This window comes from Dipodomys spectabilis, unplaced genomic scaffold (genome assembly GCF_019054845.1).
Source record: "Dipodomys spectabilis isolate Male_0828 unplaced genomic scaffold, ASM1905484v1 ptg000002l, whole genome shotgun sequence".
Classification (NCBI taxonomy): Eukaryota; Metazoa; Chordata; class Mammalia; order Rodentia; family Heteromyidae; genus Dipodomys; species Dipodomys spectabilis.
In genome coordinates, this window is record NW_024870679.1 from 43,773,770 (window position 1) to 43,783,882 (window position 10,113).

A 10,113-nucleotide genomic window follows, 5' to 3' on the forward strand; every position below is an offset into this window, starting at 1 on the left:
GCTAGCCCATCATGCTGAAACAAAAGAGGCAGTGTAAGGAAAAAGGCCAGGGATTGGTGAGGGTGTATTTAGAGCAGCTGGAGAAAGATAAAAGTACAAAGTATGCAGATTTGGAATCAAGGTTCTGGAAAGCAGTCTCCACCTAGCCCTCAGTATCTCCAAATGATACAAGAAAACTTAAAGAAACATAGCCCACAACAGATAAAAACTTCTCTTTAATTTCAAATTTTCTCTTTTGCTCTTCCACGACTCACCCAATAAGAAGTTTGACTTTAAGTTAGAAGATACGAGAATGAAGCCAGCCTTGGAGAAGAGGCCAAAATCAGAGGCCCAGAGATAGGATTAAACTGTAACTGGGTCCTGGGCTCTAGGGCTTCAACTTCTGAACTTGCAAAGGTAGCCCTCGCTAGAAAATCTTGTTGCCCTCCATCACCACTGGGACATGTGGTTGGCTTAGAACACAAACACTAGAGTTGGCCAGCATCTTCCACAACTGGCTCTGGCATCCCAGAGGTCTTCAGACAAATGATACCTCCCTAATCCTTGTATTATCTCCAGGGAGGAGAGAAGTCACATCTGCTGATGGCCAAAACACAACACTCTTCTTAGGGGTCCCAGAGGAACAGACACGGCCTCAGGAGAACTTATCTAGTGCTTGATCAGAGGCCTGTTGCCCTCTGAAACTGCACAAAACACATCCCTGACAAACAATGATTATTTATCATCTGTAATTGTTTCAACCTCTTGCCAAGGGGCAGGGGAATTGACCTAATGACTTTAAGAGCATTCCATTCACCTAGGAATGATTCCATACAGAGATTCTGACATCTTAGGAAAAGTTGCAGATGATTTGTAAGGATTCTGCACAAACATCAAAAGTTTCGTTTGTGCCCTCTGACTTCTGATCCTCAAGATTAAAAAGAATCACGAGCCTGGTGCCGATAACTCATGCCTGTATTCCTAGCTACTCGAGAGGCTGAGCTCTCAGGATCATAGTTTGAAGCTAGTCTAGGCTGGCTGTGAGACTCCTATCTCCAATTAACTACAGGAGAAGGAGGGAGAGGAGGAAGAGATAGCAGCCACTAGAAGCGGAGCTATGACCCAAGTGGTAGAGCTCAGGGATAGCACCCAGACTCAAACCCCAGACCCCAGAGTTCAAACCCCAAGACCAACACACACACACACACACACACACACACACACATACACACACACACACACACACACATTGATAATCATGAAACCTAGGTTTATCTTCTCCCATAATCTGAAATTACAGAGAAACCTCAAGGTCACATTAATTCCTGCTTTACCTGTCCTCTATCATTTTCAATCTAAATTCAACTCCTATCTAGAATTCACCCCTAACTATCCCACCTTCTACTCAGTCTCTGTCTGATCCAGTGAAAGGTGATGCACTCTCTTGCTTAGGTCCTATAACACACCAACTCTTGTCCTATAGCACTCCACTACTGTGTACTGGTTCCTAATGTATTAACAGCTTTGGACTGTGGTGACAGGAACAAGATGTAAATATGCCCAGGCCCTAGCAACCCAAAACTGATGTTTGGATGGCTGAGGCTCTGGGCTGGAAGCCCAGCCTAAGTCTGAACCTCCTCACTGCTCGCCCTTGAGGAGCATTTGCTTCCCTGATGCTTCTGCCATGAGGAAGTGTGGCAAGCCAGCTTGCTGCTGGCACCTGCCACCCTGTAGCATAACACCAGCACTAATGGCAGAAATAATCACAGTGACAACGATGGCATGGTGAACATGCCGAAATCACTTGTCATCTCCCCAGGAGCCTCCAGCCTAGGGCTCCACTCTGACAATGTTCCTGGCCCTTGGCCCACAGCACTGTCACAGTCATATACTAGGCTCATCAGAATGGTTGATGTTATCATTACTGTCATCACAATTCAGGATAACTATTCACTTATTTTTGCAAAAGACAGTTAATGAGGGCAGACTATGTGCCAGGTACCATGAAAAATGCTAACAAAGTTATAGAAAATTAACACCTTTCAAAAAGTTAGTGTAAGCCAAGAGTGCAGATTATGCTTGTAATCCTAGCATTTGGAAGGCTAAGGTTAAGGAACTGAATGTTCAAGACTAGCCTGGGCTACAAAGGGAATCTCACACAACCTGGGTTACATAGTAATACCATGTCTCTATAAAGGAAAAAAGAGGGGGGAAGAAGGGAGGGAGAGAGGGAGAGAGGAAAGAAGAGAGAGACAGGAGAAGGAAAGTAGGAAGGAAGGAAGGAAGGAAGGAAGGAAGGAAGGAAGGAAGGAAGGAAGGAAGGAAGGAAGGAAGGAAGGAAGGAAGGAGGAAGGAAGGGAGGGAGGGAGGGAGGGAAGGAGGGAGGGAGGAAAGAAGGAAGGAAGGGAGAGAAGGAAAGGAAAGGATAGGAAAGAGGGAAAGAAGGAAGGAAGGCTAGAAACATAAGTGATAAAGTGCTTATCTATTTCAGTGTTCGAATACTGGATATAATCCTGAAAAGAAGGAAGAGGAGGAGGAGGAGGAGAAGGACATATTAGATAGGCCATTGTGGGTAGATGGATTTGTAGTGCTTAGAAAAAGAAGATATAGAGAATGCTAAATAAATAAGTTTTGATGAATAGTAATGAATTAGCAGACAAATAACTGAATAAATAGGCAAGGGGATCTGAGAGATAGAAGAGAGTAACTTTGTCAAAAAGGATAAGGAAGACTTTCAGTGGAGGTGACATTGAGCTGAGCTCTGAGAGCTGAAAAGGCAGCACAATGTACTTCTTAGGAGCACAGTCAGGATCCAGACGCTTGGGTCTGAAGATGAACTGTGTGATTGGGAGCATGTTACTAGATTTCTCTGTTCTGTGTGTCAGTCCTCCCATCTGTAAAATGGGTTAATAACAATAGCTTCCATATAGGATTACTTTAAAGATAACATGGACTTTGTACTTGTAAGATGTCCAGTTCATAGTTAAGTATTACATAAATGTCTGATAAACTAAATGGATAAAAACCCCTCAGGCTAACAATGTAGAAAGTGAAGGAGGTGAAGAATGGCCTTCCAAATAGTGTAATGGAATGGAAGTTTCCAGAAGATGGTGTCTCAAATCATGGAAATGCAGTGAGAAGCAAGTTTGGCAGGGTATCTTGAATTATCAGGGTATGGGGTGAGCCACTGCTTTTTTTTTTTTTTTTCTTTTTTGGTCAGTCGGGGGGATTGAACTCTGGGCCTGGGCACTGTTCTTGAGCTGAAGCTCAAGGCTAGTGCTCTACCGCTTGAGCCACAGCACCACTTCCGGTTTTCTGGTGGTTAATTGTAGATAAGAGTGTCACGGACTTTCCTGCCCCAGCTGGGTTGAACTGCAGTCCTCAGATCTTAGCCTCCTGAGTAGCTAGGATTACAGGTGAGAGCCACCGGTGCCTGGCAGCCATTGCTTTTTTAAACAACTTTTTTTTTGGTAGTAGTTTTAGATTCACAGAAAACTTACAGAGCAGTTCTGATCATTCCAATATATCTTTCATCCTGTTTTCCCAAATGGCAGCATCTTTGCCAGCATCATTCCAGTGAGCACCAAAGCTGATTGAACTACACGCGCGCGCACACACACACACACACACACACACGTGTGCACGCATGCATGTGCGTGTGACTTGCTCTAGAACCAAAAAAAAATTATCATGGCAGGTTCTCTACCCTATGGTTCTCTCTTGGATTCTCATGAGTTCTTGCCTCCACATCTTTCTGCAGTTCGATTCTAGGCTCTTTTCACCTTCCTCTGTTTTTACCTACACTATTATGGCTAGCTTCCCTCCGCAATGCACATGGAATTGGAAAGAGTGTAATTCTGACTCCATCTAATCATTAGTGGCTAAGGGGTTGAGTAGAGGGACTGAGGGATTCAGAGACTCTGCCCTTAGGAAGAGAATATTCATGGGAAGAAACGGAAAAGCATCCCTAGGGCACAGTCCTCTTGCCTGAAATTAAATAAAACTTAGAATAGTATCAAAATATCTGTCAGCTTGGCATGGGCTATCGTTTTGGAGAGTAGGAGATTTATCAATCTAGAAATGTACCCAGAGCCTAAGAAACATCTTTTTCATTGGTATTCCCCCTGGATTGTCTGTATTTGGGTGCTGCCTTCTTGGTTTCTGCTACCTCTATGCTCACTTTGTGCCCCACCAGGGTGTCAGACCATGACAGGAAAACAAAGGATCAATCTTTGATAATTCAGCATAACCTGAGAAAGTAGAAAATCTCTCCTAGATTTATGTCAGCAGAAAGGCCCTCCCATTGTGGTCAGACCTCAAAGAGAGGACTTGGGGTAAAGGGGAAGGGGAAGGCTAAGGGGAAGAACCTGTGCTTGTGTGTGTGTGTTTGTGTGTGTGTGTGTGTGTGTTTTCTAAGAGCAGCCACCTGTGCTTTACATTTATTACATGGTGCAGTATATCCTAGCTTTGCATCCACTTAGAATAGCTCATAGAAACCCCGAAGAGCTGCCATGTTTATCCCCATTACACAGCTGATAAGGCTGTGGTTAGAAGAGATGATATGATTGGTCCAAAGCCATGCAGTTAGCTGTTGATCTATGCATGGAACCCAGGCCTGTTGGACTTACATCCCAGAGTTCCACTGTACTATTCTGCCTAGCAATGGTTTGGAGAATGAGATTGTATCTGGAGGAGAATATAGAGAAAAGCAAAGCTCACAGGTGGTCAGAGACATAGAGAGTTAACCAGCTTCTCAGTTCCTCAAGGACAGATGGCCTGATGAGACTGGTTGGGGACTGTAGAGAATGAGGAATCGATCTGCCGGCCCATGTGAAAATGGATTGTAGCCCCAGCTTGCGTGTGTCAATGGAGCTGATTAGCACTTACGTGAGTCTCCAGCCATCGATTGACAGGTGAGAATCGTTCTGGGAACAGCAGGGAACCAGTTCCTCTCCCACCCCTATTCCCACCAGTTTCCTTCCTTCACAGAGATTTCTTCCCGCAACACCCCCCCCACCCCCCCCCCCCCGCCCCTTCCACCTGAAGTCTCTAGACTCTTCCATGCTCTAGGCCTAATGCATGGCCAAAGCTTCTCTAGCTGCAGCTGACTAAAGGAAGATGGCATGCCTGGCACCCACATCAATTCATCCATGCCAGCTGCATCTGGGAGAAAGTTGGATGGCCTTCACAATCGCATGGCCTGCTTGGAGGATCTGATGAGGGTGTCTAGGTTCAGCTTGGCGTTTACACCATACAAAGAAAAAAAGCAAGGATTCTTTGCTCTATTTACTACGTAACCTTGAGCAAGCCATTTCCCTCTCTGGCCTTCAATTCCTCTATATGTATAGGGTTAAAAATGGCTTTCTCATTAGAATGTTTGAGTTAAATAAGGAAATGTAAGTAAAACTCCTTTGCAGTTGCTGACACATAGTAGGGATGTGAAGGTTAGTGAGAGAATGACTAACTCTCCACTGTCCTCAAATGGTGATTACTCTGGGAAGAACTCTAATTAGCTGATCACACTTCTACCTGTTTGCATCATTCGAATTTCAAGTACAAGACAGGACTGAGTTTTGCCTGAACTGGAGCATTTCTGCCTTCAAGAAAGCTTAGAACAGTATTAGGTTGTCTTTAAGGAAGTAAACTGTCAAGTTCCAGCAAAGGAACCAGACAGGTTCAATTCCATCAGATCCCCAAGGCCCATCTGAACTTAGAGTTTGTATCCTACACTTGGCACATGACTGAGGGCATGTTCTAGGCATTGTTGTATTTTTAAGTTGATGGCTATTTTCATTATTCCCAATTGTACCAAATCCATGTGACAATTTTGATTCCTTCTCCTACCCTCCCAACTCTGGGAGTTCTTCCCAGTTAACTGTAATCCTGATTTTTGCCCTGATCTTGCCAGACTTCCCCCTGGGGGCCTGGAATTGTCTCCTGATGGCTAGTCTTCTGCTCAAAGACAGGTCTGTTCACAAGTACTCATCCTCAGCCTTGCCTTAATTGGGCACTGCAGGACCAGTGAAGTCTGATGCTATGGCAAGAGGGGATCTATTTGAATTTCCATATATGCAGTCTTAAAAAGCTCTAATGCAGACCCTCGGACTGAGGGATCAATGAGAAGTGTGCTGAGTACCAATAATAGATGGCATGGATGAAGACCAGATAGGGTGGAGGATAAACTTGGTGCTCCCAGCCCTATGCCACTATCAGCACCATGGACAGACACCACAGGCTGCAAATAGGAAGTCTGATTCCCCCTCTTCTGCTTCCTGTCTGTCTGCCATGAAGAAACTCTTCTACTACACACTTCCACTGTTCTGACATTTAGCCCAAGGCCTGAGGGCCAAACAACTGTGGACTAAACCTTCTGGAACCATGAGCCAAAATAAATCTGTCCTTTCTTTAAAAAATTCTTCTGATTGTAAGTAATGGAAATCTGTTTTATACTATTCTGAACTATTCTTTGCATGAGCTAGATGATTGAGGTGTGGTCTGTGGTGGTAATGAATGTTAAGTTTTGTTGTAACAAGCAGTGTGAAGGTGTAGGCACACCTCCTTCGAAACAAGATGTGGCTTATTTAACAGATATAATGCTATTCAAGTTATCTATCTCTTCTTGAATAAGCTTGAATCATCAGGGAAAGTGCATTTTTTAAAAAATCCAAGTTGTATGTAGAGAAAGACCTTGTCAAGTTTGTTTTTGTCTTTGTATTAAACATATAGCAAGTACTTAAGAAATGTTTAAATGAGGAAGCCCATCAGGCCAGCACCCACATGGCAAATGATTTTATATTCCTTCTGGTCCTCATGTTTAGCATTGTGTTAGAAACATATGGTAAGGGACTTGTGAGATAAACTAATACTGCCCTCTCAACCTATTATGATGAAATAATTAGAAAGTAAAGTAGATTTGTTTTTACTTAAAAAATCCAAGTTTGTAAAATATATTGGCATAAAGTTTTCATAGTAGCTCCTTATTATCCTTTAAATTTTTGTCAGTTCTGTGTTGATAACCCTTCTCTGGGTCATGAAAATGATTTTGGCAATTCGCATGTACTCTCCTTTTTTCTGATTATTATATATAGTGGTAAATTTTGTTGATTTTTTAAAAATTTTGTTGATTTTAATTATTTATTTAGAGCTAGGTGCTGGGGACTCATGCCTGAAATCCCAGCTACTCAGGAGACTGAGATCTGAGGATTGTGGTTCAAAGTAACCTGAGCACACTAAACAAAAGGAAAGAAATGTATATATCACCTGATGTGGAAGAAATAGTTGTATTGTCAAAGCTCATAGAATTCACAAACTTCATAGACCATGATAATGACAATTTGCCTTGGGAAGGTTAAAATGTGTTTGGGACTTTAACTAAGTATCACTATCCCACAATACTGTGAAAGTTGTGAAATTTATGTAATCACTTAATCTCAATTAAAAAATATTAAAAAAACAACAACAACAACCAAGTAACCTGAGCAGGAAAACTATTTGTGGCCTCCTGAGAAGACAATACTTAAGACCTTGTATTCCAGAAAATTATTTATTCTATCCTTGATTAATTTATAACTTGGATGGTATATGAATTCACCAAATTGTGTGTGTGTGTGTGTGTGTGTGTGTGTGTGTGTGTGTGTGTGTACATGCATGTATGTGTATACACTGGTCTTGGAGTTTAAACTCAGGGCCTGGGCACTATCTCTGAGCTTAAGGTTAACACTCTACCACCGGAGCCACAGCTCTACTTCTGGCTTTTGGGTGGTTAAATGAGAGGTAAGAGTCTCTTGGGTTTATCTGCCTGGGCTGCTTTGAACAGTGATCCTAAGATCTCAGTCTTCTGAGTATGAGGATTACAGGTGTGGCCACCAGGACCCAGGGCATCTGAATTTTTAAGGAATCTTTGAAATGTGGCTGTTGAAAAGTCCTTTGTTATTCCTGATGGTATACTTTTGTCACAATGAAACTCTTTAACATTTTATTTGTATCAATTTCCTATAAAAGTCAATTTTAAGAAGACAGTGTGAGATTTATTATATTGTCATACCTTTGTTACATCTTTTCATCCTGGAAATTTACTTTTCTTCTATTATTTTGAGATCATTCCTCTCTTCATCTCTGATCTCTTAGTACATAAAGGTCTCTTCTTTTTTTTTTTCCTGCTCAGTGTCTTCAGTGAAATGCCAATCAGTGTCCACCAAGAAGATACACACATGACTACAAGCATTCTGGAAGCTGTGTATCCTGATCCCTTAGGCTGTCCCCTAAAAGCCTTCTTTCCATCATGCCAGCTTTTACTTCTTTCCACTTGCCCAGTGCTCTTGGATGGATTGGAAACTGGATCCCTCCTGGTTTCTCTCTCTCTCTCTCCCCTCTCTTTCTTCCTCCCTCCCTCCCTCCTTCCCTCCCTTCCTTTCTTCCTTCCTTCCTTCCTTACTTCTTTTTTATCGGTTGTGGGGCCTGAACTCAGGGCCTGGGTGCTGTCCCTGATCTTTTTTGCTGAAGACCAGCACTCTACTACTTTGAGCCACAGTGCTACTTATCGTTTTCTGGGGTTTAGTTGGAGATAACAGCCTCATGGACTTCGCTGCCCGAGCTGGTTTTGAACCATGATCTTTATATCTCAGCCTCCTGAGTAGCTGGGATTACAGGCATGAGCCACTGGTGCTCAACCTCTTCCTGTTTTTTCCTCCCTCTCTCCTCCTTCCCTCCCTCCGGATTGAACCAGAAACTCATGCATTCTGGGCAAATGCTCCATCAATAGACAATAGACTATATCCTCAGCCCACTCCCTGGTTCATTTATGGGGATGGGGGTAAGGGGTGGTCTTGGGGCTTGAACTCAGGGCCTGGGCTCTGTCTCTGACCTTCTTTTTCCTTAAGGCTAGCACTCTACCACTTGAGCTACAACTCCACATCCAGCTTTTTTGGTAGTTTAATGGAGCTGAGAGTCTTACAAACTTTCCTACCTGGGTTGACTTCAAACCACAATCCTCAGATCTCAGCCTCCTGAATAGTTAGGATTACAGGAGTGAGCCACCAACACCCACTTGTGTGTGTGTGTGTGTGTGTGTGTGTGTGTGTGTGTGTGTGTGTTGGTCATGGGGGATGAACTCTGGGCCTGGGTGCTGTCCCTCAGCTCTTCAGCTCAAGGCTAGCGCTCTACCACTTGAGCCACAGCGCTACTTCCAGCTTTTTTCTGCTTATGTGGTGCTGAAGAATCGAACCCAGGACCTCATGCATGCGAGGCAAGCACTCTACCACTGAGCCAACTTCCAAGCCTTCCCAGTTCATTTTGTAAACTAAATAAAACTTCTGATCCCTGCCAGTGTATGGAGGAAAAAAAGTAGCTGTTTGCGTGTAACAGGAAGGAAAACTACATCTTAAGTAGACTTTCAATCCTTTCCCTTGTTCTTATTCCATACCTTTCGCCTACTTTCTGCAATAACTGGTGTCTCTAATATCTTGACCTTTTCCTGCTCCGCTCCATGGTCTTCAATTGGATGATTCCTCTTTGGCATCCCTTGTTATGGCACTTAGTATACAGCAGTCTCATCTCTTCTAACTATTCCATTCACTCGACAGCTTCCAAAAATTTGTAAAAGTCTGTGGTCTACCACTTGCTCCTTTATATTCTTTGTTTGTATTCTTGTGATGTTTGTTGAGTGAGTCAATATAAATGAATTTATTCCATCTGCCATATTTAACCAGATTAAAAATTATTCTTGGGATTGGATGCATGGCTCAGTTGACAAAGGGCTAGCCAATGAGTGGAAGCATCAGGTACAGAGTTCAAGTCCCATTCTTAATTACTATATTACATTGTCTCTCAAATGAGACAGTACCTCTGGGATCCTCCAACCCAATGAAGATTAAATGAGATTACACATGTGAGCATACATTTTAATTCTAAAGAGCTATATAAATGTGAGTCTAGACTGAATTCTCCTGCCAAAATGCCGTCTTTCATTCTCTCTGTTCACTGATTTCTCCCCCTCTGCAACCCTTCATATTTTTGGAGGCATTTTTTGATCAATCTAGCTCCCAGGAATTGCCAGAGGCCTGAACCATCAAAGATTCTCTTTGTCCCTCCTTGGCCCTTAAGAAATTCTGCTTTATTCTGCTGTGGGCACATAGC